At 43.3% G+C, this 27,692-nt stretch overlaps 1 protein-coding gene across 7 annotated transcripts in view; it reads left to right on the forward strand.

Moving 5' to 3' along the window:
- Positions 1-27,692, forward strand: part of SMG6 (SMG6 nonsense mediated mRNA decay factor) — a 209,978-nt gene that overhangs the window by 158,638 nt on the left and 23,648 nt on the right. Inside the window, exon 14 of one of the 7 annotated variants that reach the window (XR_006890534.1) lies at positions 13,147-13,387. The exons of the other annotated variants lie outside the window; for them this stretch is intronic. The gene's annotated coding sequence lies outside the window, so the exon portion shown is untranslated. The remainder of the gene's footprint in view (positions 1-13,146; positions 13,388-27,692) is intronic. 7 annotated transcript variants of the gene reach the window in all.

Below are 27,692 nucleotides of genomic sequence, written 5' to 3' on the forward strand. Positions count from 1 at the left end.
GAGGAGTCATTCTTGACTCTTTCTCTGCCTTCAGTCTCTCAGCAATCCTGTCGCTCTACCTTTGAAATATAAACAGAATCCAGCCATTTACCCATTTCGGCTAGCACTACCCTCGTCAAGCATGTTAACTTTCTCTTGCTTTGACTGTTGTAGTAGGCTTGTGCTGATCTTTGCCCCTTTTCAATCTAGTCTTAACACAGCAGCCAGAGTCATCTAAGATGTAAATTGGATTACTTAACACCGCTGCTCCAAGCCCCTCCAGAGGATTCCTATCTCACTCAGAAAAAAAATATCAAGCCCTGACCAAGGCTTACTTCCTTTCTTACCTCATCTCCCGTCACTCTCCCTCTTCACTTACTCTTCACTGGCCAAACTGGCCTACTCATTCTTTAGTCATGCCAAACAGCTCCTGCCTCTGGGCCTTTGCACTTCTGTTCTGCCACATTCACTATTACCCCATTGCACAGTTTACTTTCTGATGTCCTTAAGATGCCTCTTCAGAGTCAACCTTATCAGAAAGTTCCTTACCCCTGAGCTATAGAAATGAACACCCTGTCCCAGGCACTCTCTCTCCCCTTTCTGGACTTCATTTTTCTTTTTAACACTCACCGTCACCTGACAGTTGGTTTTTGTTTTTGTCTTGCTTATTTACTGTCCCCTACTAGAATGTGAAAACTTTGTTTTTATTTACTGTGTTAATCCCCAGTGCTTAGAACAGTTCCTGGAGAGCAGACCCCCTCCTCGTACCACTAATAGATATTTATTGACTGAATACGTGAATGAACTGAGGGAACTTACCTATAAAGGCATCTCAGCCAATAGTAGTTTTTGAAAGAAATCTTTGACACTTCCTTTTTCTATTTCTTCCCCTAATATTGGTCTTTTCAGGCTTTTTAGTTCTTGTGTCAAATTTTTAGGCAGGATTATTGAGATACAACAAATACATATAATAAATAATTCAACAATTTTAAATGTTCAATTGGGTGAGTTTTGACAAAAATATACAGTAGTGTAAACACCACCACAATCATGATATGGAACATCTCCATCACTTCTTATGTTAATTTTGTTATATTATCGAAAAAATAATTTATTTCCCTAAAACCTTCACAATTTTTAAGCTCTTAAATAATTAAAAATTAAGGATATATTATTATGCCCACTTTCCATTCCTAATTTTATTTGTATGCTATTTCTTTCTTAGTTAGCAATATGCATTTTTTAGTTTTTAAAAACCAGCTCTTATATTTGCTTTATATTTTATTAATTTTTATTTTTAATCTTTATTTTCTTACTTTTATTTTTCTTAGATTTGTTTTGTTCTTCTTGTGTTGAATCTTCTATGTTCATTTGTTTTTGATTAGTTTGCTTAAAAGCTTTATGGCTTTCAATATGCCATTACTAATACTTTGGCCACGTTCTGATCCATTTAGATGTGTACTGTTCTAATGATCATTTTCTAAATAGTCTTTGATTATCATTTTGATTTTTTCTCTTTGATTCTAAAGTTACTTGGGAGGGTTTTGTTTTTTTAAAGTTGGATTTCTTAAACTTTTGTTATTAATTTCTACTTTGGGATATTTAAAAAAGATTTCTGTGACCTAATACTTAACCCTTTCTTTAAAATGTTTCATGGATTTTGAGAAGAATGTATTTTTGTAGCATACAAAATTCAGCCATATAGCTATTGAATCGTCATTATTAATTACACTATTCTAATTGTATTATTATTTTTACCTGCTTGGTATGTTAAAAAGTGAAACTGGGGGCCGGCCCCTGGCCGAGTGGTTAAGTTCACGCACTCTGCTTTGGCAGCCTGGGGTTTCACAGGTTGGGATCCTGGGTGCAGACATGGCACCACTCATCAAGCCACACTGAGGCGGCGTCCCATGTAGCACAACCAGAAGGACCTACAGCTGGAATACACCACTATGTACTGAGGGGATCTGGGGAGAAGACGGGAAAAAAAAAAAGATTGGCAACAGATGTTAGCTCAGGGCCAATCTTTAATAATTTTGTTTTAAAAAAGCAAAAGTGATGGGGCTGGCCCCGTGGCCGAGTGGTTAAGTTCGCGCACTCCCCTGTAGGCGGCCCAGTGTTTCGTTAGTTCGAATCCTGGGCGCGGACATGGCACTGCTCATCAGACCACGCTGAGGCAGCGTCCCACATGCCACAACTAGAAGAACCCACAACGAAGAATACACAACTATGTACCGGGGGGCTTTGGGGAGAAAAAGGAAAAAATAAAATCTTTAAAAAAAAAAAAAAAAAAAAGCAAAAGTGATATTAGTCTTCCACTACAATTGTGTTTTTGCCATTTACTCCTTGTATTTCAAAGGTTTTTGCTTTCTGTATTTTCATTTCAATTCATTCTTGCCTTGAATGCAACTTTGTTTTTTTTGTTTTGTTTTGATGTTTCTCTGCCTTAATATATTTTTGCCTGTTCTCCCACACCTTTTTCTTAAATCTCATTGTTTTAGTTGTATCTCTTCTAAACTGTATTTACACAGTGCATTTTTTTAAAAAAAAATTTTATTGATGTGAAATTCATATAACATATAAAATTAACCATTTAAAGTGAACAATTCATGGGCCAGCCCGGTGGCGCAGCTGTTAAGTTCACACATTCCACTTTGGCTGCCCAGGGTTCGCCGGTTCAGATCCCGGGTGCGGACATGGCACCGCTTGATAAAGCCATGCTGTAGTAGGTGCCCCACATAGAAAATAGAGGAAGATGGGCACGGATGTTAGCTCGGGGCCAGTCTTCCTCAGCAAAAAGAGGATTGGCAGCAGTTAGCTGAGGGCTAATCTTCCTAAAAAAAAAATAATAATAAAGTGAACAATTCAGTGGCGTTTAGAACTCTCACAGTGTTGTGCAACTACCACCTCTATACTCTTTGCATTTTAATTCTACTTGTTTGTCTTTAATTTTTAAAATAAAATACTTTCAGTTATTTTTCTCTGCTTATCAAATAGAAGAATTAAACAGGCTATAACAGTCTCTCATTTTAGTTAGGATTATGTTGAGCTGCAAGAAACAGACAATCCCAAAATAACAATAACTTAAATAAGTTAGAAATAGATTTTCCTCCCAAATCGCAGAAGCCTAGAGGTTTTCTAGTTTGGCACTCCATGGTGTCATGAACTGACGTTCTTCCTATTTTGTTGCTCTGATTCCCATGTCTTTCATTTCCAAGGACCCCTCAAAGTCTAAGATGGCTATTGGAAGGCCAGCCTTTTCATCTGCATACAAGCCTGTGGGGAGCAGAAACACTTAAAGAAGGAATGCAATTTGTAAAAAATTTTTAAGACACCTCTACCTTTAAGGACCTGTCCTGGGAGTTCATACACACTTCTGTATACATTCTGTTGGCCAGAACTGAATCATGTGGCCAAAGCTAGCTGCAGTGTAGACTGGGAAATATTTTTATTCTAGGCAGCCATATGCACAGCTAAAAATTATTCTATTACAGGAGAAGAGAGAGAGAACAAATAATGGTGGGGCCAGCCCCATGGCCGAGTGGTTAAGTTCACGCACTGCGCTTTGTTGGCCCAGGGTTTGCAGGTTCAGATCCTGGGCACGGACAATGGCACCGCTCATCAAGCCATATTGAGGCAGCATCCCCCATAGCACAACCAGAAGCACTCACAACTAGAATATGCAACTGTGTACTAGGGGGCTTTCGGGAGAAGAAGAAGAAGAAAGAAAGAAAAAAAGATTGGCAACAGTTGTTAGCTTAGGTGCCAATCTTAAAAAAAAGAGAGAGAGAACAGATGATGGGAATCAGCTAGCAGTTTCTGCCATACCTCCCCGTGCATAAGTGTAGGATTTCCTACTTCCTCCTTCTCTCACCACTCCTCCAATTTCTTTGTTTTTGTAGATAACAAAATCTACAAAATCAGTGAGATTTTAGATAATAGTAGCTGTTTATTAAAGGCTTATATGTGCTATTTAATCTTCACAGCAACCCTACCTGGGGTAAGTACTGTTATTATCCCCATTTTACAGGTAAAGAAAGATTACACACTTGACCTAAGGTCACACATCCAGTGATTCAAACCCCTGCTGTAGTGTCCAGATTAACCGCTATACACTGTCAACCCTAGTAACATTAAATGTTTTTATGCGGTCTGTACATTGTGCATCTTTTCTTTGAAGAATAATTTTTGACTGTTGCAGAATGCTATTAACATCACTTATATAGGATTAAATACTTTTTGCTTTTTGCCATTTGTTTTTTAGTACAAGTTATCTATTTTTATTCTTGGGGTTTTTTTGTTGGTTTTTGTTTTTTTGTTTGTTTTTTACTTTTTACTGTTGAAATTTTTAAACACATACAAGAAAAAGTAAAGAGAATAACATAATGAATCGTTTGTAGCTTGAGCAGTTATCAACATTTTGTCAATATTTTTTTTTAATCATTCTCCTTATCTTCCTGCCAAATTTTTGTTCTTGAAGGTTTTAAATCCCATTCATCATAGTGAAAATACTACAGTTGATATCTCTAACTTGTAAGGCGTCTTTTCCTACCATAATCTTCATAACGTTGTTATACAATCAAAATTAATAATTTCTAATACCATATAGTTCATTTTCAAATTCTCCAGATTATCTCAAAAATGCCATTTCTCAATGGGCTCGTCAGAATTAAGATCTAAGCACACTTCATACTTTGTATTTGGTTGATATGTTTCTTAAGGCTCTTTGAATGTATAATAGTTTCCCCACATCCCTTTTTTTATGCCATTTATTTGTTGAAGGTATTCTTGATTTTTTTTTTAAACAATGTTCTTTTTTTTTTTTTTTGAAAGATTTTATTTTTCCTTTTTCTCCCCAAAGCCCCCCAGTACATAGTTGTGTATTTTTAGTTGTGGCTCCTTCCACTTGTCGCATGTGGAACGCCGCCTCAGCATGGCTTGATGAGTGGTGCCATGTCTGTGCCCAGGATCCGAACCAGCAAAACCCTGGGCCCAAAGCACAGCGCACGAACTTAACCACTCGGCCACAGGGCTGGCCCCTAAACAATGTTCTTGATTTTTTTCACTAACACCTTCTTCAGTTGGGATACATACTTAAGTATATATTTGTCTGAAAGAAAATGTTTATCATCCTTCTATGTCTTAGTTTATCTGAGAATATCTTTCTTTTGCCCTTCTACATGAATGACTTCTACCTAGTTTTGGAGCAGAAAAGTCTGATGTCAGTCACATTTGGGGGGGGATGTTAATGCCTATAGAATTATTTTTTCTCGTTATCCTTGGAGATTACAGACTGAACCAAGATACATCTCAGTAATGGACGCCAAATGTTCTGTACCAGAGATAGGCATTGCTAATTGATCATGGCATTCCTTCCCACTGAACACAAATGAAGCCTCATATTCCTTTAAAAAAATAAAATTTTTAAAAACCGTTTTTTTGCCATCCCTAATAAAGTTGTTGGTCTCTTGTTATTAAGTTTTTTAGCATGCCTTTTGAATGTTCAGGCTTTAAGTCTCTCCTTCAGAAAAGTTTCCTTTTCCTTTTTTTTCCTTCCTTTCTCATTTTTTAAAATTATTGCTCTCCTCCTATCAGTCTTGATCTTTCTGGAATAGGTTTGAAAGATTAGGGTTCTATGTCCACATTTCATTACTTTTTTTTTCCCTCCATTATTTTCATCTCTGTTTTTTCCTCTGTTGTACAAGAGATTCAAGCAAGTCATGCATTTCACTAATTCATATTTCTCTTGTATTTAACTGCTGCTTACTGCCTTACCTGCAGTTTTTCCTGATTATTTTGTCGTGACTTCCTAATCTAGATTGAAATAGAATTTACTATGGTTTTTTGTTTTTTACTTTTTTTTTTTTTTGCTGAGGGAGATTCACCCTGAGCTAACATCTGTTGCCAGTCTTCCTCTTTTTTCTTTCTCATGTGGGCCACAGCCATAGCATGGCTACTAACAGATGAGTGGTATAGGTCTGGGCCCTGGATCTGACCCCAGCCCCCAAAGCAGAGCACACTGAACTTAACCGCTAGGTCACAAAGGCTGGTCCTGTTTTTTGACTTTTTCATTGAGGTTTAACCTTCATAAAGTAATGTGTACTACTCTTAAGTTTAAGCTTAGTATGGATTTATATATGGTTATATTTCTGCTAATCACCACCCAGATCAAGATACAGAATATTTCTGGCATCCCAGCAAGCTCCGTTATGCCCCTTCTTGTTAATACTCTCCCTGACAAGGGTAACCATTGTTCTGACCTCATTCGATATCAGTTAGTTCTGCCTGTTTTTGAATTGTATATAAATGACATCATATAGTACATACCCTTTGTATCTGGCTGCTTTTGTTCAACACAATCTATGAGAGATTCATCCATGTTTTTGCATGTAAGAGTAATTCATTCTTCCTTATTGCTGTGTGGTATTTTGTTGCATGAATATACTACAATTTATTTATTCTACTATTGATGAAAGTCTTTTACCAGTCTTGACTATTATGAATAAAGCTGACAAACATTTTTTATGTCTTTTAGTAGATATATGCTCCTATTTCTCTTTAATATAATATCTAGGAATGGGATTGTTAGGTCGTAAGGTAGACGTATGTTTAACTCCAGTAGATACTGCCAAACAGATTTCCAAGGTAGTTGTACCAGTACACATGTCCATTTGCAGTATATTGGAGTTTCAGTTGTTCCCATGTCTTTGCCAATGCTTGGTTTTGATTTTGGTTTTGGTTTTCATTTTAGCCATTCTGTTGGTGTGTCAGAGTATCTCATTGTGATTTTAATTTGCATTTCCCTGGGGAATAATGATGTTGAGTACCTTTTCTTCTGCTATTGGCCGTTTGGATAGCCTCTTCTGTAGAGAGCCTGTCCCTGACTTTTGCCCATTTTTTCCTTGGGTCATTTGTCTTTTGCTTATTGATGCTTAGGTGTATTTTATTTTATTTTATTGTGGTTTTTTTGGTGAGGAAGATCGGCCCTGAGCTAACATCTATTGCCAATCTTCCTCTTTTTGCTTGAGGAAGATTGTCACTCAACTAACATCTGTACTAGTGCCAGTCTTCTTCCTCTATTTTTTTGTATGTGGGATGCTGCCACAGCGTGGCTTGATGAGCAGTGTGTAGGTCTGTGCCCGGGATCCGAACCTGTGAACCCTGGGCTGCTAAAGCATATCGCACGAACTTAACCACTACACCACTGGGCCGGCACTTAGAATTATTTTTTTAATATTCTGAATATAAGTTTTGTGTTGGATATGTATACTGAAAATATCTTCTCTCAGTCTGTGGCTTGTGTTTCCATTCTTAATAGTGTCTTATAATGCACACAAGTTCTTAATTTTAATGAAGTCAAATATATCAGTTTTTTCTTTGATGGTTAGTGCTTTTCGTGCCCTATTTAAGAAATACTTGCCTACTCCAAGATCCTGAAGATACTCTTCTATTTTTTTCTTCTAGAAATTAATTATTTTAACTTTCACGTTTAGGTCTGTAATTCGTCTCGAATTAATTTTTGTTTACGGCATGAGGTAGAGGCAAAGTTAATTTTTTTCCATACAGATATACAGTTGATCAAGCACCATTTATTGAAAGATCGGTTTTCCCCACTGAACTGCAGTGGTGCCTTGTCATAAGTCAGGTGACTATATATATTTGGGTCTATTTCTGGATTTTCTGTTCTGCTCAAATGGACTATTTATCTGTCCATGTGCTATTACTGTTGGGTATTAATTTAAAAGTTTCCAGAGTTTTTACAATGACTCTCCTAGAAAGATGTTTACTTATTCATTAGATTAGTATCCTTCTGTTCAATCATAGTACCTTTTCATATGTTAGGTGTTTTTTGTTTTCATCCTTATCGGGGTAGTCTATACGTGTTTACATTGAGAGCTTATATGGGTCTCTGTTAAGATTTTCAGGTGCAGGTAAAGGGAAAAGAGGAACATGATTTACACTGCTGGTGTTAAACTTCCTAGAGGAGTGTAGAAAGGAAACTGTAGCTAGAGATAGTCATGGCAGGGAGCTAAACCCTCTGTTTACCCTTGGTCTACAGTAGTAGACCGAGTTTCTCATCTTAGTGTTCTTATTCTAGGGTTTTGGAAGCCAGCCTCAGGTTAGTCTTTCTTCTGCCTCATGTGGCCACCTGCACCAATTATGAGCCAGCAACTGCTAAGTTTCTTATGATACCCAGTGGGATCCAGTGTTGTCCTTCCAATGTGCCACAGCCTACCTTGGTACTTGTCCTAGTTGCTCCAAGATAAAGGCATTGGTGGAGTACTACTGCTAAGGTCTCATCTCCGTGCTTCAAGCAGGCAGAGGTTGAACATCAGTTGTGCTTTTCCTCATTCCAGTCCCATCTGTAGTTTGTCTTGCAGAAAATCCCTCATAGTTTCTGGTATGTAGTTGCCTGGTACTGAGATGTGCTTTCTTGATTATTTTTTTCCCCAGTCATTTCAGTGGAAAACTGGAAGGGTGGACAAAATCGCTAGAAGTGGCGCCAGCCTGGTGGCGCAGCATTTAAGTTCACACGTTCCACTTCTCGGCAGCCCAGGGTTCGCCAGTTTGGATCCTGGGTGCGGACATGGCACCACTTGGCAAAAGCCATGCTGTGGTAGGCATCCCATGTATAAAGTAGAGGAAGATGGGCACGGATGATAGCTCAGGACCAGCCTTCCTCAGCAAAAAGAGGAGGATTGGCAGCAGTTAGCTCAGGGCTAATCTTCCTTAAAAAAAAAATAATAAAATGTACTTGCATGGATTTATATGTATGTGACTTGTTACTTCATAACAAGTAACTCTGCTACTCTCCTGTAAAACTCAGGAGTGAACAGTCCAGTGATTCGTGAAGATGCCCCTTAAGTCTTTCTGTGTTGGGGTCTCAACACTGCAGCTTAGTATCTCCTCCACCTAAATATGAGTAGAACCATAGCACAAAGACTCAGTAACCTGCACTGAGAAAGATGAAGACAATGACAGATATCCAGAATCGGGTAGGAGTGGTTGTTTTGAAACTCCTGAGTTTCAGATGATCTGCCTGTATGCCTTTATTTGATAAAAATGCCACATGGCTCTCTTGGCAGCTGGGTAAGAGAAGCAGACCCTTGCGGGGATGACCCAGAATTTTGTGCCTTGTGGAGCCAGAACCCTTTCTCAAGCTAGCTTACTGAAGACCCAGCTGCAGAGCAGGGACTGCTTCCTATATTCTTTGTAAATTCTAGTGTTGGTTATAATTCTTAGGAATTGATAAGTAAATAAGAGTACACATTTAGAAGTTTGGGGCTAATTATACCTGGCTTTTTTTTTTATTTGTTTTGCTTTTTAATATGGCTAAAGTATGTAGATTTAGTAAGTTTTATTCTTTATTCTCTAGTGGGAAAAACAGAGAAATTTTTAATTTTTACATTGTAATTCAAATACAAGAACTTGGAACAGACCCTCTAGTGATATTTTTTGAAGAGGAAAGCAGTAATAGGAAATTTACCTAGGAAGACCCTAAGCTTCAGTTGTAAAGATATCTCCTTTCTCCAAGAATTAGGCCTGATCAGGGTTCAGACCCACTAATATGGAGTGGAAGGGGATAAATCACAACTAACGACCTTGGCACTTCTATAAGAAATTTAAATAACAAGTAGACATATAGAGATTCGTAAATATGTACTTGGTGCCAGCCAAACCACAAAGAAGATACTGCATTTGTGGTCCAGGGAAGTTAAATATTTGTGGTCAACTTAAAATTCAACATAAAACTCTCATCTGTGATGGAAACTATCCAGAAACTGCATAGAGGGTGTGCAAGCTGAATAAGCTCGAAGGCCTCTCCTCTCACCCGGCTGGAGTAGAAGAGCGTGTTCTCCTTCCCTCGTACCGCATAGCTGGCAAGCCCTTCTAGGAGAGGAGGGCCTCCCTGGCTCCAGTTACCTACCCAAGAAGCCCCTTCTAAAGCCCTCTCTGCTTTGCAGCTCACCCCTTCAGTCTGATCGAATGGCACTTTATCCAGGAGCCTTTCCCTGTCCTTCTTACATAAAATAGCAATACACTCCCCAACCTGTTGCTCTCTGTCCCTCTTTCCCTACCTTATTTTTTTCATAGTACCTCCTACTACTTGCCCTCTATTTATTTGCTTATTTGTTTCTCAGTCTCACAAGAAATGTTAAGCTCCATGACAGCAGGAACATTGTTTTATTGACTGCTGTGTTCCTAGTACCTTGAATAAAGCCTGCCACACCTAGCAGGTGCTTAATAAATATTTATTGAATAAATTCAATGGAATACCTTAAAATGTTTCAGGAAGTACAGTCTAGGGAGGGAAGAATTACACCCTGCCCCCTGGAATTAGGGTACTGTTACGTGGTAGGACCTCAGACTGAGAGCAGCCTGAAACACCTCAGATATCCTGCTTTCTGTTCTCTGGTAGCATATGGTCTCTGACAGGGAGACTGGCACTTACAGACGGTGCCTAAGCCTTCACATGTACAAGGCGACTCTTGCCATAACACCTGGGTTACACATAGAGATGGAATTAACACAGCTTAATTTTCACAGTAAAAAAATGTTGCAGTGTTTGTTTCTGGCCTTCAAATTTGTTGAAGATCCTCTTGATGTCAGTTGCTCTGGTGTGGGAGTTCTTTCTGGCCAGCCAACAGACCCAGACCGGGAGCATGTACAGATACTTTTCACATTCTTTTTTGATATGTAAGTGCAGTCCCTCTTGCCCAGCCTTTTGTCATTTGAGACCCTGCCGGGTTGAGGGGGTCTTTTGTTGCTGACCACTCCCAGTCTTGTTGGACTTGATGATGAACAGAGTTTTTCTCTTACTGCTTTTCTTTGCTGCCTTGGCTAGGTCTTTCAGTCCTCCCAACACAGAGCAATTCTGTTTCAATAAACACATTAGGTTTTCTGGATCTGTTCCAGAACCTTATCATTGATGATCTTTAACATTTGGTGTGAAATGTGCTTCATAAATGATGTTGACGATCTCTAAGATACACTGTTAAGTTAAAAAAAAAAAAAACAGGCAAAGTGTATCACCATTTATATAAATATATTTATAAAAGGTATATGGAGAGGGGCCGGCCCAGTGGTGCAGCACGTTCTGTTTGCAGCCCGCGGGGTTCGCCGGTTCGGATCCCGGGTGCAGACCTACACACCACTTGTCAAGCCATGCTGTGACAGGTGTCCCACATATAAAGTAGAGGAAGATGGGCACGGATGTTAGCTCAGGGCCAGTCTTCCTCAAAAAAAATAAAGTATAGGGAGAGCCCATTGTTAATCATATGTAGCGGCATATGCATAAATATCTCTGAAGAACACACCAGAAACTGGCAATAGGGCTGAGGAACACAGAGGGTCTAGAAACCAGAGGTGGGAAGATTTTTGTTTTTAAAATCCAGCATTTTGTAGTGTCTGTTTTTTGTACCATGTGCCATGTGTTTAAATGACACATTACTAAGTAACTTCAGTTTGACCTGATACTTAAAGCCAAGGTGCCACCATATCTTCACTGCCTCCTGGAAGGGATGCTCTCGTTGAACTTCTTTTTCACTTTGTCAGCAGCAGGAGTGGCTTTAGCCTAAATAACAGAATTCAGTGACAGCTTTTACTCTGTGTTGTCAATTAAAGAAAGTTTAGGCCGTACGTAGGCTTCCCTAGTACAGGCTGGTACAGAAATTTTGTCTCTTCCTGTCTTATCAGTGTGAAGCACTGAAACTATACTTCAAAGTAATTTATAATTGTTTGCATGTCTTTCTATGTGTGTGCTTCAGAAGTGGAGTAAGCAGCATTCATAGTTACTGCCTTGCTGTCTCTAAGCCTCTTCTTGGTCTAATGACTTGGAAGGATTAAGTGAAGAATCAGAAATATATTCCAGCAGCAGCTTTTGATCTCTTTTTCAAATCCTGTGAGCATACACTACATAGGCTTGGTGATCAGGAATGGATCAGATGAGATACCATCAACTCTGATGCCATTTTTCCAGAATGACCTGCAGAAAAAATATATCTCTCTGATCTAAATACAAGTTATAGTCTTGATTATATTCTGTGCTGGTCATAAAAAAACTCCATATAAGTTATTTATTCTGTCTGGGCTTGAGTTTACGCTCTGTAAAATGGGGATGACAATAGTCCCTTCATAAGATTTCAGTAAGGATCAGATGAGATAAGTGAAGATGCCTAGATTTTAAAAATAGAAGTCTTCCTCGATATATATGTTCTTCACAGTGAGTGGAGGGGACAGTTAAGAAGACTCCAAAGAAATGACCCGTGACAATCCAGTCCTACTCTAGATTCCCATATATCTTCCCAAATCACCCTGCAGTTTCTGTTGCTGTTTTCCGTAGTTTATAAGGATTCCCTCAGATCCTCCACCATCTCCATTTTCTGCCCTTTCAGCTGTTGTTATTATCTTGTGGCTTTGAATGTAAAAAACTTGTTAGATGTATTTTTTAGGCTTAAATTCAGGCCCAGGAGGAAATTAGGCAGGATTCAGGTAGTTTTTCAGAAGGCAAGGCAGGTGTGCTTAAAGTTATATTATTCCAGGATTCTCCTAAAATGGAAGCTCTCAAGTGAGGGTTTGTGGGCCCTTGAAGGATAACAGCAAAACACCACTTTGGAAATAAAATCATGCTGTCCTGGGCGTTCCAGCACTTCCAATGCTGGCATCCTTTCAACACCATTCCTTTCCGCAGTCCCACCCCACACTCGGCCCTGGCATATAGTCCCATGAACATGCCACCTGCCTTCTCTCTCTCTCTCTTTCTGGCCCCATCCTTTGGCTGCTCAGTTTATTTTTTCCACATCCTCACTCTCTTCCAGTTCCAAGCTAAATAACCCTCACAGATGGCTTGTTCCATCAGAGCTGTTTAAGAACACAGGACAGTGAACTGGGGTCCAGAAGGAGCTGCCAAAGCCCATGGCTGCCCTTCTTACAGAGGCCCAAGACAACTTTGTCATCAGCTCCCTAGAAGTCCACGGACAGTGAGCAGAAAGGCTGGCAGGTTGGGTGGTGGAATGTCTCTTTAACACTATAATCCTCTCGCAGCTAGCAACTAGTTCTCACTTAGATTTACAAGTCAGAACCTGGAGCCGAATACATTGCATACTCCATTTTCCACAGAAGACAGAGCACTTTGTAGTTGGCATTTCTCCCCCACTTTTTTTACAGCATGGAAACCCAACAGGAAATGGCAGTCCCATTTGTGTTTTGGATCGTGGTTTGAGTCCTTACTGAACCTCTTTGTGAACTCCTGGAGAGGTCTAGATCCCTGCCCTGCCTGACCTGAAGGGCAGTATTCCCAGCTGTCAGCACATCCCTGGGAAGAGGGTGAACTTCAGACGCCTATTAGAAATCCTGCAGATGAGAGAAGACCAGAATTTCACTCTTTCTTTCCTGTCAGCAAGGACATGTAAGTTTCCTGTCTGCCTTGTCATCAACTTTGGAACACTTTTCTGCTGCATCCCCCCCATGTATGCAGTGGTCTGTAAGCTTCTGTCCCCCCATTCATTATTCCAGCACCCTCCTTCCCTCTGTCATAATCAGACGTGTCTGGTTAATTTTGCCCTCGTGACAAGACGGCCTTTTCCTTGTCCTCACAGTTATTCCTATGGGACTTAAGACCTCTCTGGTCACGGTCTCCCTCTCTTTCCCTTCTTTCTCTCTCTTTCCTCTCTACCTGTACCCTTTCTAAATAGATTCCTTCTAGGTCACTGATGAAGGGCAGTATATGCCATTTGCCACTATAGAAGTCTCTTTTCCCTCAGTAACCAGAGTTCCCTTGAGAGACATCCCCCCCCCCCCCCCCCCCTTAAAAAAGCTATGTTGGCAGCTTAGCTACTTGAACTCAGGCATAACAGGACAGGGAACAATGGCATGTGTGAAGTGGTCTGGTCAGACAAAGGGAAGTTAGCTCTCAGCCAGAGAGAGCATACAGTTGAAGAAGCTTCCCCTGGAAAGAACAAAGAAAAGAAGGAAAGAAAATTCTGTGTCAGGAAAGTGGTCTCTGAGAACTCAGTCAGAAATCAGCATCTCCTCCCTAAGCTCAGCCTTTCTACTGAGGAGTAAACTGTTCTTTTTCTTCTCCTCCTTCATATCTTGCTCCAAGATGAAGAGTTGCCAGGTGAACAATACACCCTGTTGCTTGCACAGTAAAAGTTTCTTGAATTGATGGATTTGTGGAGCCTTGGGCACCAGGTGGAAAGAGGGAGCTTTGATTTCCTTTGTCTGGTCCCCATGCTCTGTGATGGACTTTCCTCTTTACAGTACATCCAGAGTTCAAGGCTGCACAATGTGGAGAACTTTCTGGGGACACTTATATATATATATATATATATATAGGTCTTAATTTGGCATCCAGCAGTGGCTAGTTTCCATAGTCATTCAGCTCTTCAACCCATCAGCTGAGGTCTTGCCCATACTGTGTCCAGGGAAATGAAATGAATTAGATTGATAGAACTCCTCTTAGGGCAGGTACTCTGAGAAATTTTTAATTTCAGTATCTCTGTTCTTGCCTGTAGCTTAGCCAAGCACCCATTTGGTTTGTGTTCATCTAAATGCAAATTCATCAGAACTGTATATTTTGCCCTGGGGGCAGGCTTTTGGGCTGCTGCTGGGGGAGGAGGGTGACCTTTAGCGAACTTGAAGTAGATCCCTTTCTCCAAAAGTACCATCACCTTCCTAAGAGGCTACCAAAGTCTAAGGGACTGAGCACAGACTTTGGAGTGAGACAAATCTGGGTTCAAATCCCTGCTTCACCGCTTACTAGAAGTTTGTTTCCTCTGAGCTTGAATTTCCTCCTCCTCTTTCTATCTCACAGGATTACTGTGATAATCAAATGAAATAACATAATGCCTAGCAACCATCAGTCACCCCTTCATCTCCACCAGAGCTTTCCCAGTAAAATGGGATATTTCAGCCACTGAGAAGCTGTGACCAGTGAAAACTGCAGAGGAAGTACAATGCTGACTTGTTCTACTTGCCCCTACCCTGAATCTCCTTAATGGGCTTCTTGCATGCTCATGAGTTTTTGTTTCTGGAATATGCCCTGCCTTGAGTTTGTTGAGTATTCTTTTTCACTTGTGAGGACATTTTTTGTGATCACTACCCAAGGGCTTTAGAATGTCTAGATGGTGGTTCTCCTAGAAGGCAAGCCTGTTTCCTCTGTGCCACCACAGAGGTGTTTTCGGCAGACTGATCTCCAGAGACCATTCCTTACCTCTTTACACCTTGGCTTTTCTTAAAGGGCCCTTCCTGGCTTTGGATCTGCTAAGAAGTTAGCCAGAAAGCTTGTCCTCAGTCTCCTATGGGATTCACAGGTTTGGCTTGTACCCTCCAAGTGGCCTGGAGGGAGCTACAGGGTATCAGCGGTGGCCATGGGAAAGAAACTGCTCACAAAAAAAGCACGGTCCATGAGCCAGCTGCTCCCCACTGCCTGCTGGAGCAAGCTCACTGAGGCCGCTGACAAGAGTCTTCAGAACACTAAACAGGTGATTAAAACATCAGTATAAGTCTTTCCAAACTTCACAGAAAGCCAAAACTTAGTTTGGACACCAACAGAAATTTTCCGCTCTGGAGCTTTATAAACTGGCCTGCTGTTTCTTCCTCTGCTCTGTGGCCAGAGGGGAGCTCTGTGCTAATGATTCCATAAAACCCTCCAAGTCTTCCTGAGTGGCTTATCACATGAGAAGAACCTATACCACCTTTTTCCATCAAGAATTATCTCCAGCCCCTCGCTGTCAGTTCAGATTCTGAATTGTCAACCCTTCCCAAAAGGCCAAGCAGAGCTCTTGGCACTGTCCCCTGTGACAGAGCTGAGCTCCAGCATCAAGGTCAGTGGCAAAACTGTCTTTCCTCTCCTCCTTTCCAAGATGACTGCCCAGAATCATAGAAACCTTTAAGAATGGAAAGAGACCTTCAGAATCATCTGCATTTTGCAAACAAGGTTTAGTAACTTGCCCAAATTAGGAGAGCGTGAAGTGAACTTTCCTCTAGACCCTGCTTTCCCCAGACCTGTGGCATATCAGCTGCCCAGGAGAAGTCCACCCCGCCAAGAGGGAGTTCATTCTTCATGAAATCAGCAACAAGAGACTGCCCACCTTTGAATTTCTGTACTAGATGAGCTCTTACCCCTTCTGGGGATTGTGAAAGTTTCTTCCCAAAGCACAGGTAGATGGTCTGGGTCCACTGAGAGCTGTGGGCAGTTGGAACACAGATAAGGAGCAGAGACACACTCCAGCTCCTCAACTTATTGGCCGCATAATCTTGAGCAAGTTACTTAACTCCACTGTGCCTTAATTTCCTCATCTGTAAAATTGAGATAAGGACAATCCCCACTCCATGGGTTTGTTATGGGGATTAGATGAGTTGGTGCATGTAGAACATTTGGCACGGTACCTGGCATGTAGCCGCCATTCACTAAATGTTATTCATAGCTGTCAAGGGTGAGTGAAGCACACAGCAGGGTTTCTTATGCTTTAGAAGGCCCAGTGGTGCTCTCCCAGGCTGCAGCTCTGGTGAGGTGGCAAGAACGTTAGAGTCAGAAGTCATTGCATCTGGCTTCAGATCTTGTTTAACTTACTTGAGTTTCAGTTTCCTCATCTCTGTTATCATTATCTGAATGTAATAGTAGCTGCTTCATAAGGTACTGAGGATTTTCTAGATCCTAAAAGTGCCATGAAAAGTGTAAGGTAGTATTTTTGTACCTTAGCTAAAGTAGAGTTGCATTTTGAAGAATGGACTAAAATTGTGATCACCTTCACCTAGCCTTCCAGCCTTTAAGCAGTGATTCTCAAATTTCAGCATTCGTAAGTACCTGGAACACTTATTTAAAGTGCACGTTTTGGGGGCCAGCCCAAAGTGGCCAAGTGGTTAAGTTCTCACACTCTGCTTCGGTGGCCCAGGGTTTCACTGGTTCGGATCCTGGGCATGGACCTAGCACCGCTCATCAAGCCATGCTGAGATGGCGTCCCACATAGCTCAACTAAAAGAACCTGCAACTAGAATATACAACTATGTGCTGGGGGACTTTAGGGAGAAGAAGAAAAAAAAGTGCACATTCCAAGGCCCTATCCCCAGAAATACTAATTCATTTAGTCCAAAGTGGAGTCCAGGAATCTACATTTTTAACAAGCTCACTGTGTGATTCTGATGTAGGTAGTTTTAAAAAATGCTTTTTAGTGTTGAGAGGTGAAGAAAAGAGAACTAATACTTACTGAGTTTCTTCTATGTTGGGCATTTACTTTATTTATACCTTGTCTCAAACTATGGACAGACTTTAGTTAGCTTTAATTAACAAAGTTTGTCTTGTTTCCACCTGTGAGGCGTTGCTACCTTTGAGATTCAGCACTCTAGGTGTAGGACCTGAAAATGCAACTTAAAGTGGCACCCTATCTCAGCCTTAATCTCCGAGAATTTCTGTATACCATATATTTTTTTTAAAGATGGGCATCTAAGCTAACATCTGTTGCCAATTGTCTTTCTTCTTCTTCTTCTTCTTCTTCCTCCTCCTCCTCTTCTTCTTCTTCCTCTTCTTCTTCCTCCTCCCCCTCCTCTTCCCCCTCCCCCCCGCATAGTCGTATATTCTAGTTATAGGTCCTTCTGGTTGTGCCATCTGGGACGCCGCCTCAGCATGGCTTGATGAGCAGTGCTAGGTCCATGCCCAGGATCCGAACCGGGAAAACCCTGGGCCTGCTGAAGCAGAGTGTGCGAACTTAACCACTCGGCCACAGGGCCAGCCCCTGTATACCCTATTTTTAATTTGCTGTTTTGGATTCTCAAGATATAGTTGTAATTTTTTCTCAGAGCATGGCATTAGTGATTTGAAGAGTAAGTCTCACCTGTTACTGAGGTGTTTTGTACCTTGCCCTAGGGTAACAACCTCCAGTTAAGGCAAGGTGAGACGTGCCCAGAACTTGTGATATCTTATTTCAAACTAGAAACTCTTTTGGAGGCCTGTCAAAAGAGGGCACCTACCTATCCCTTCTTGAGCCCAAACCTCCATGGGAAACACCACCCGAAGCAGAAAGTAGCATCTCTGAGTCTGTCCAGGGTGTCTGTGTTGCTTAACACCAGGAGCATGATTCGCATAGTATACAGTGTAGCTAGCCCCCTCTCCATGATCATGATGTCCTCTGGAATTGTCCTAAGGTCCTGAGGCTGCCGTCTCCTCCTATATTCAGTCATCCATGTTGTCCCAGTACCCATAGTGTATATTAGATGCTGCAGATAGATTTTTCTTTAAATACACACACACACACACACACACACACACACGCCTACCCTCAAGAATCTTACTTGGAGAAAACAGGACAGAATAATGGGAGAAAGATACTGAGAAGCGTAAACAAATCAACAGATCAGATTTACAGATGTCTTGAACTTGAGAGGGAATACATTCTCAGATGACAAATTTAGGATCCAAAGAGAACTTTATGAGAGGCTACAATGAAAGAAGTAAATAACAAGATGAAATCAAATAAGAATAAATATAAAATCCTACCTTGTCCATTAAGTCAGCTGCATGTAGCAAGCAGCATGAAGCACAGTACTAAATAATATGGTTTCTTACAGAGCAGAGAGACCTCAGTGAAGGAATGTTATAAAAGGCTATAATGAGTAGAGGGCTTACTCTCAGGGGGCAAGATATTATTTAGCCACATACGTGAAAACAGTTTGGGGATTTATTGATTAAAAGCTCACAGTGTGTCATTAGTGCAAGGTGGTAAACAAGAAAAGTAATGCTATTTTGGCCTCTTCATAGAATTGAGGTATCCAGAACGGAACAAGGAAGAGATGTTCTGCCCTGTTCTCTGCTGCCAGGTCACGTGTGGGCACTCACTCTAGGAGACACATTAGTCTTAGTGAAAGTCTTAGAATAAGCAGGATGTTGAAGAGACGTTGAAGTGAGGGACAGTTGAAGGAAGTGGGACTGTTTAACCCAGAGAAGGTATAACGCAGCAGACCTCAAATAATTTGAGGCCAGTCAGGTAGAAGCAGAATTAGAGTTTTTTATGTGAACAGAGAACAGAATTAGAAGCACTGGGAGGCAGATTTGGCCTTAAAAGTGTTAGCATTTATTTCTACCAATTAGAAGTCCAAACATGGAATGGCTTTACTAGTAGGAAATGAACTCCCTTGTAGATTCAAAACAGTAAGAGACCTCTCATAGAGCATGGGCAGGACTGAAAGTTAACAGGAAAAAAAAATCTGTTAAGTAGGTAATAATGAAAATTACTTATATGTTTCTTAAACATTAGGTAATGATGCTTTCAAAAGCTTCCCCATGATCTTAAATCCTCTCCAACTGAAATATTCAAGAAAGAGTTGGATCACTGGGAGATGATCTAGAGGGTGTTCTAGTGTGGCTCTAAATGATCGGTAACCCACTTTGTGTCATGTAAGTTACACAGATGTTGAGGGCTGCTAAGGAGGTCAGAGATGAAGGATGGATAGGCCTAGCCCATAGGTGATAAAGGGCAACTGTGGACGTAGAAAAGGTTAGTGTCAGGTTACTAGGGAATCCCTCCCTGGACTGAAAGTTCTGTGAAGTCAAGGACTGCATCTGTCTTGTTCTCTCTTTTGTGTCCAGGATGTCTAACATAGTCCCTGTCACATAGTAGGGCCTTAGGAAGAATTTATGGACAGTAGGCTAGCAGGCTGGTCAAAGTCTTCTTGAAAAGAAAGACTTTATTAAACTTAAAGGAAGTTGAGGGAATGAGTTGATTGCATAAAGGTAAAGTCACTGTAGGTTGGGGGAATAATCTGTAAAGTTTCAGAGATGTGAGAGGGAGCAAATGGCATGCAGGGGAGTATGGAACAGGGTTGCCTGGGGCCTGGAGTTGAGGATTAGGGAATAATAGCAAGAAGTGAGAGTGGAGATAATACAGTGGGGAGGGGTGAGTGGGAGAGGATTTACACAGATAATGGAAAACATTGAGAGAGATTGGGGTTTCATCTCATAGCAAGGCTGAGCCCAAGGGAATTCTCTGCCCTGACTTCCTCAGGACCCTCAGTCTAAAAGGGATAAAGGAGCAGCGTGACGGGTCTCTACAAGGAGCTTTTCTTCTCCTTGGGCTGCCTCTTCCTCCTCCCTTGAGGGAAAAGGAATGAGAATTCTGCCCTCCTGAGTGCTGTAGGTAATGTGGGAGGAGGGGGGAGAATTTATTTCTCTCTTGATACAGGGAGTCTTTGGTGTACCTGATCTGAATGTGACCCACCCCAACCCCACCCCCGGAGCAGGGACTTTGCTTTGTTCTCTATGGAATCCCCAGGGTCTAGAATAGTACCTAGTGCACACAGTAGGCACTTAGTAAATATTTGTTGAATTGAATGTTGACTAAATATGTTGAATGTTGCAGATGTCTCAGAAAGGGCACTCCCCCCACACACACAAAATAAATAAAACTGGGAACAAATTTGGTGAAGGAGGCTGAACACAAACCTAAGGGGTGGCCTCCTGACACTAGCTGTCTAGAAAGCAAGTAATAATGTGGCTCAGAGTGACTAGAGCCCGAGATACAGTGCTCCTGACCCAGAACTAACTGGCAGTGTAGAAGCAGACTGCGTGTGGATATTTGCAGACTGAGACAGACTCGAGGACTTTCATCCCCAGGGGCTGAGCTTGTAGCCTCCCCTGCTGGTTCAGTAAGTGAGGGCCCCAGCGCCTGTGTTCCAGGTTTCAGACCAGCTGAAGCCAGCTAGACCTGAAAGGCTTGTGTTGGCAGTGCCAGTATCCGCCCCTAACTCCTGCCAATGTGGGTGGCTGCTTTCAGAGCACTCTGCAGGGGAAGCAGATTGGACTGCAGCCCGAGCTACTGCTGCCTATAGTTTGCTCTTTGCAACACACTCACTGTTGAGAATGCACCTTGCTCGTGCAGCTGGAGCTCAGAGCTCTAGAAGAGAATTCTTTCCATAAGGGAACAGTTCAAGAAGAGCAAGCTGTGCTCTGCCCAGGAAAGCCCAGACTCCTATCTGGCTTTGTTCAGAATTCCAAGCTCAAGAAATTCAGGTAGGTAGAAAATGCCACATTGGGGATTTTTTCATCATTTCTCTTGTATTGAGAGACCTGGAGCAAGGATCCAGCTGGGTCTTGTTTAAGGAGGATACCATTAACAAAGGCAAACCCACTACCCACACCCTAATATGAAAAGACCAGACGGGCAAGGCAATTATGATGTTTACTACAGGATTTTATTTCTGATATGTGCATTAGTGGCATGCCTGTCCTAAAGCCCAGGCCCTTGGGGCCTCTCTAAAATCCTGTAGAATGCATGCCTATGGTTAAGTCCAGGAATCTTTTTGGAGAATAGAAAGGGGAACAGCTGGAGAGAGGCTGGGCCTTCCTTCCACCAAGTGGTCTGCCCAGCAGCCTGGATCCAGCACCTTAGCTCTGAACAAAATATTTCAGCAGTTTCAACAGCCAGGTGAGCATTTCAGGGCCTCTCCCCTCAGCCCTAGGCTGTGTGCCAGCCCCATGCTTCCTTCCTTACCTCTGAGTCTGGCTTCCACACATCTCAGTGATATTGGGCAGAGTACCCCTCCCACCTCTGAGTAGAGTGAGGCAGCAAGGAAGAAAAAAAAATAACAGGGGCCAGTCCAGTGGCGCAGCAGTTAAGTTCTCACGTTCCACTTCGGTGGCCCAGGGTTCGCCGGTTCGGATCCCGGATGCAGACGTGGCACCTCTTGGTAAGCCATGCTGTGGTAAGTGTCCCACGTCTTAAGTAGAAGAAGATGGGTACGGATATTAGCTCAGGACCAGTCTTCCTCAGCAAAAAGAGGAGGATTGGCGGCAGATGTTAGCTCAGGGCTAATCTTCCTTAAAAAAAAAAAGAAAAAATAACAGCAACTCATTTATTGAGCAGTCTCTGGGCCCAGGCACCTTGCTAAATATTTGCATTGCATTGCATTGATATGCATTATCTCTTTTAAACCCCACAAACAACTTGAGCAGAGTCTCAGAGATGTTAAGTAATTTGTCTAAGGACACACAGCTAGGAAGTGACAGTTAAGACTTGAATTCAGATTTCTCTGACTATAAAGCCCAAGCTCTTGACCAACCCCCTATGTTGCTTCAACTTGCCTCTTCCCAGAATGGACCTGTTTTTCCTACCGTACTTACCTTCTCACTGCCAGTGTATGCGCCTCAACTCCTCTGTTCTCCCGACTCTCCCTCCAGTGTGAAGTGTGAACATAATCTCCCTCTCAGTAGCCAAGTACATGTACCTTTTGGAATCTTCAATGAAACTATTGGAATAGCCTCTCCACTCCCACCCCCACCCAAGTCTTCCCACTGAACCCTTTGCCAGTTCCCACCTACCCCTCTAGAAGATTTAAGGCCACCGCCCACACATGCACACACAGTGGATGTGGGTGGGGGGAACAGGCTACCATACCACTCTGAACAGGCGTCTGTGCTTTGCCAGCTGATTGGTGACGGCCCACGTTGCCTCCGCTAAGAAGAAAACACAGCTGTTTGGACCGGACACCTGGAATGGTGTGGCTGCTGTGGGTTGGCCAGTGATGTTAGCATTTCATCTTGTGACCCACTGACCCCTCAGCTAGCACAGACCAACCATAGGACTAGGGAAGGCTGGGTCTGGACACTGGGATCAAAAGTGACCGAGGGAAAAGCCTATGCTTAGCTGCCTTGTGTAGAAATGAGGCCCTGCTGCAGCAGGGCTAGGGAGAGAGTGAAACGCTGACTGAGGTGATCCCCTTGGACCATATGCCCAGGGGTTGTCAGGATATGTATCTGGCACAAGGACCCATGCTTTTTCTCCCTCTGTCCCCTCTGTCGTTCAGTGCCTGCACAGGTTCTTCCTTTCTCTCCCCTCTGGCCCATCACCCTCTCTCTCAATCCAATACCAATTTGTTCTTATTCAGATAGGCTGCAAATGTCTGTCTCTCCATCGTAAGCTACTGCCTCTGTCTTCAGAGTGATTGTGCATCCTTGTGGCCAGCTTCCCTCCTGCCTCTGGAGTCTGCTCCCTGCCTGGAAGCCGCTCCCCCTAGGAATGTGAATGAACCATTTCCTCTGTCTTCCCAGCTCCCAAGGATTCCCTGTGTCTGAACTTTCATTGGCAGACCTCTTCTCAGGTTGACCCACCCTTGGCCGCTACAGAATTGTCCTACCCATCCTCCAGTCTCCTGTGAGAGTGAGTCGTGCATTACTGGAGGCTTCCAGTTTGTAAAAACACTTTAGTCTGAGTTCAGTTTCTTGTAGCCAATCCTGTAGGCTTGGCTCATTAAAGATGATAATTAACCCATTGCTAATTGACCTCAGAAGCCAGCCAAGCAGCCTGTATTTTACCAGCCTTGGTGGTAGATTTGTAGGCTATTTTAAGATTTCTTTATAATCTCAGCAAGACTTCACTTTCCTGTCTGCATCTTATTTGCTCTAAGGACATTCTGTAAAATTAACAAGCTATAAAGTTTGATTGAAGGTTTCAACAAATGTGAGAATAATTGGCTCCATTTAGCGAAACAAGAAAAACAACCTGTAAACTTGAGTTTGTAGGGGAAAACCCGTGTGATTTTTCTCTCTAACCAGAGGAACAGTAGCAAGCAGGACTTTTTAAGACCAGAAAAAATAGAACTGGCTGATAATGCAAGTTTGAATTCTGATTCCCCTAAACCAAAAGTTCAGAAAAAGAAATTTTGCAAAATCTAACCAGCCGCTATAGTGCCTGTGCCTTCCAGGAGGCCTATTTGGAGAAAAAATAAAAATGGAATGAGCCCCTCATTTCCTAGAGCTTGCATCCAGAGGCCTGATTCAGCTCTCTGACCCCTCCTCCTGTTCCCTGGCTAGATTGGGGGTTTTCTCCCTTCCCCATGGCTGCTCTGAGGTGTTAAGTCTTGCAACTCAGAGTACATCAGTCTGTGGTGCCTGGTGCTCAGTTCCTTTTCTCTCTCTCACCCTCCCCTATCTTCCATAAGACAGCTTAGATCTCTTTTTTCTGTTCCTTCCTGGGCATCTCTGCCCAGGCTAGGCTTGTCCCCTGCTGAATGGCTGTGGAGAGTTTTCAGAGAACTCCATTCTTTGCTCACCCACCGCCCCAGCTCAGATACCCCAGACCAGTAACCCAATCTGCCTTCCCTCTTCTCTCAACCTTCTTTCTGCTTTCCTCAAGACCTAACCTTCCGCTTAGCTCCAGCCTTTACTTACCCCGTGCATGCTTACATTATCTCTGTCGAAGGAACTGAGCCTGGGACAGGACAGGCTCCTGTATCGCCTTGCCACATCTCACTTTCAGTTTTCCTTTCTGCTTGGTTCTTTGCGTGTGGACCTGATCCGGGTGATAAGTGGAGCCCTGAAGCTAGAGGTTTCAGTTCCCACTGGCGGGCACGCTGCCTGAAATGGTCTTCAGGGGAAAGGAAAGGGGCTTTCTCTGAGTGCCTTTCTTTCACCCCTTCCCAGACCTACAGCCTCAGTTTTCTTTTCAAAGCTGACTGGAATGATTTGTGTGAGACATTTTGTCCATTCACTTTGGAGTTCCTAATAATCTCCTACGCAGTGAGCCTCCCTCCAGAAGGGCCATGACTGCCACTGAGAAGATGTGGGGTCTCAGGTTCCCCTGGGTATTTCCTGGCCAGAGGCCCTTTTACCCATGTCTAGCCCCAGTCCAGCCCAGCCTGTTAACAGCCATTAGAATGGGGGCCTCTCCTGCCCAGCTCTTTCTCCTCTAGAGAATCTAGAGTTTGCCCAGAGCTACAATGTACATACCACTTACATTCTCTGTTTTTCATTGATATAGAATGGAAAAATGTACTCATGAACAGAGCTGTTGTGGGGATTATGTCATAGACTTCATCTGGACTCCTTCCTCTCCAAGCGGGGAGCCTAGCTTTAACCCCTCTCCTACCAGGAAGTCCTCGTTGGCCAAAGATCATCTCGGAGTTGGCTCTTTGTGAGTGGTTTGAAGGGCTTCTTTCATTATGATGTCCCTTATTAACCATATTTAAATGTTCTTTTTCCCTCAACCCAAGTGCTGGAGGCTTTGTTTATAGAAGAATATTCCTAAAAGCCTCCTGTAGAACTCCAGGGTCAAGAGAAGTGTGGTCCTCACCCTGCTGGGCTCATTTCTCCTACCATAAAGCAGAATGCTGTAGCAGACAGGCCAGCAGGCTGGAGACAGGAGGTTTCCCTGTGCCCCTGAGCAAGCCCTAGACTTTTTCCCTCTCAGTTCCCCCATCTACTAAGTAGCTAGAACCCGTTTCTCACTCCCACAGTGCACTTTGGAAACCTAAGGAGACTACAACCTTGGCTGTTCTCCCTGCTAGTTGGATTACAAAGGAGAGAGGACACTCTTCCAAACAACTGGGTGACTTTTCTCTCTGCAAGCTGGTAGAATTCTTTTCAGGCCTCTTAGCACCTGCTCAGAGATCCCACTGGATCAAAGCCCTTTTGAGAATCAGCCAGGAGTGCTCTTGCCCTAGGGGAGGGACTAATGACCAAAGCAAACAAAATCCCCAAGGAAACCAGGTGCCTTCTAAACAGGTGAAAATGAAAGTGGGGGCTGGGGCACTCCTTTTTGCTTTTGTGTCCATGTGAATGACAATTCCCACTGATCCTCTAAGGATGTGCCGTAGGCAGGCTCAGGATGTCTGCATCCCTGGGTCCCGCTGTGCCCTGGAAATCCCCATCTGCAGGAGTCCCACGTCCACACATGTGGCCTTTCTCCCTCTTGGCCAGGAATCACACTTTCTTCCTGAACCATTCAGCATGCCACCCAGCCCATGCTCTTATCAGGAATTCTCCTACCTGCCTGTCCACACATAGCCATGGGCACACTCTCTTCTTCCGGGCAGATTTCTGCTGCACGCTGGGCAGGAGTGCCAGCATACGTCTCACCACCCAGGTGATGCCAAGGACCGTGGCAAGCATTTTCTCTGTCCTCCTCTCATTCCTTAACCCCCCACCTCCTCTCCATTCAGTGGTAGCAGTCTCACACCAAAAAGGAAAGTCCTGGACCCATTACATAATTCTCCATAGTGCAAGCAGTAGCTGGGGCATAAGGTCAGAGGTCATAGGGGGGTCAGGTGGCTGACACACACTGTAACGACAAGGTGGTTAAAATTAGACCACAGAGAGGAAACTGGCAGTCTTGTGGAAATGCAGAAGTTTCCTCTGCAAGTGAGAGGCTGGGGATGCAGGGAGGCCACTGTGCGTGCTGCCTGCCAGGCTATTACTCATTTCAGCTCTGTTCTTTAATGCCTTTTAGCCCCTGCTTCTGTATTTCTAGCCTTCCTCATCACATGTTTGAATACACGCGATGGAACCCATGGTTACCTGCCCTGGCCCAAAGAGAGCTTCCTTCCTCCTTCAAGGAGGTAAGCCCAGGACCAGGCACCCCAAGCTCAAGATGTCTATCCTTTCCTAAGCTTTTCCTGGGTAGTTGAGCACATTTTAGGTCATCCTCTTAGGTGGAGGTCGTTGAAGTACTTAGCCTGAGATTCAGGCCTAGAATGCTGCTAGGGCCAGTGGTGAGGGCGAGCAGGGGCCACTCCTAGGTAGGGAGAGTAGCAGGTTTGGCTGGGAGAGTGGCAGAGGATGGAGTCACAGAGCACACAGTTGACTGGTGTATGCTGCACTTACCCTGCCAGCCTGCTGGTAGAATGGTGCTCATTTCCACAGTGTCCTAGAGGACATGAATCATGCCTGCCTCATCTGCTTCCTATGGTACCCAGCCAAGCTTCTCTGTGCCTGTCAGTCCTTACTATGAGCCTCCTGTGTGCCCTGCTTGTCCTTAGCACCCCTTGCAAGGGAAGTATGAAAAGTATGAGATGTAGTCCTTGCTACCATGGGATTATTGTCCAGGTGGGGGAGATAACAAATGCACCTACAAAACAGTGAGCAAATAATCAAAGACGGTCTTCGAATTAGTACTTTACTGTGTGAATCAAACATAGAAGTCCATTTCACGTTGTGGAATGGGAGGCATTAAGGTGGGAGGGGCACTCAATATGGACTAGAGTCAATGATGATGAAGGGGCTGCCACCCTGTGGCTTATCTGGCTTCTGAAGTGTATTTCCCTATGTGGAGTGGCCTTCACCAGCTTCCGACCTCCAGATCAAGCAGGGCCCCACCCCTCCCTTGGTGAGTGCCCTGCCAGCAGGGAGGAGAGAACCCCAGAGGTCAGAGATGAAGAGAAGGGTGTGAGAGGGTGCAAGTGAGCAAAGCAGATGCGTTTCTAGGTGATGGCATGCCTGTGTGGCCTTCTCCCAAGAGAAGGACCCTAGACAGGGTGACTATAGAAATTTCATCTGAGACATTTACAAATTTGATGATTGCTCAAGATATTGAATTTCATTTCAGCTAAATCAGCCCAAGCTTCTCTGACAGCACTGGCTTATGTGTTGATATAGCCACATGGGAGCAGGATGGCGTGAACCCCTAGGGGAGCAAAACTTTGGTGAAACACCCCCCACCTGCTTTGCCTGTCTCCCTTCTCCTGACAACAATCTCCTGCCTGACCCCAGTCTCTTGAGCATGAGAAGCTCTTAGGTGGGGCAGGAACCTGTCAGGGGAAGCCCAAAATGATCTGGTTGAAATGAAACAGCCAAGAAAGCCCTCATCATTCATTTTGCGCTCAGGCTGAAAGTTCTCCTTTTGGGAGTCTGGAGAGAGAGGAGCTGGGAGAAGAATGGAGAGTGGCAGTGAGGGGTACCAGAAAGCTATATTCTCTGAAAGCCAATGTTTTGCACTCCACCCTTCGTT

Source organism: Equus quagga, chromosome 11 (assembly GCF_021613505.1).
Source record: "Equus quagga isolate Etosha38 chromosome 11, UCLA_HA_Equagga_1.0, whole genome shotgun sequence".
NCBI classification, from domain to species: domain Eukaryota; kingdom Metazoa; phylum Chordata; class Mammalia; order Perissodactyla; family Equidae; genus Equus; species Equus quagga.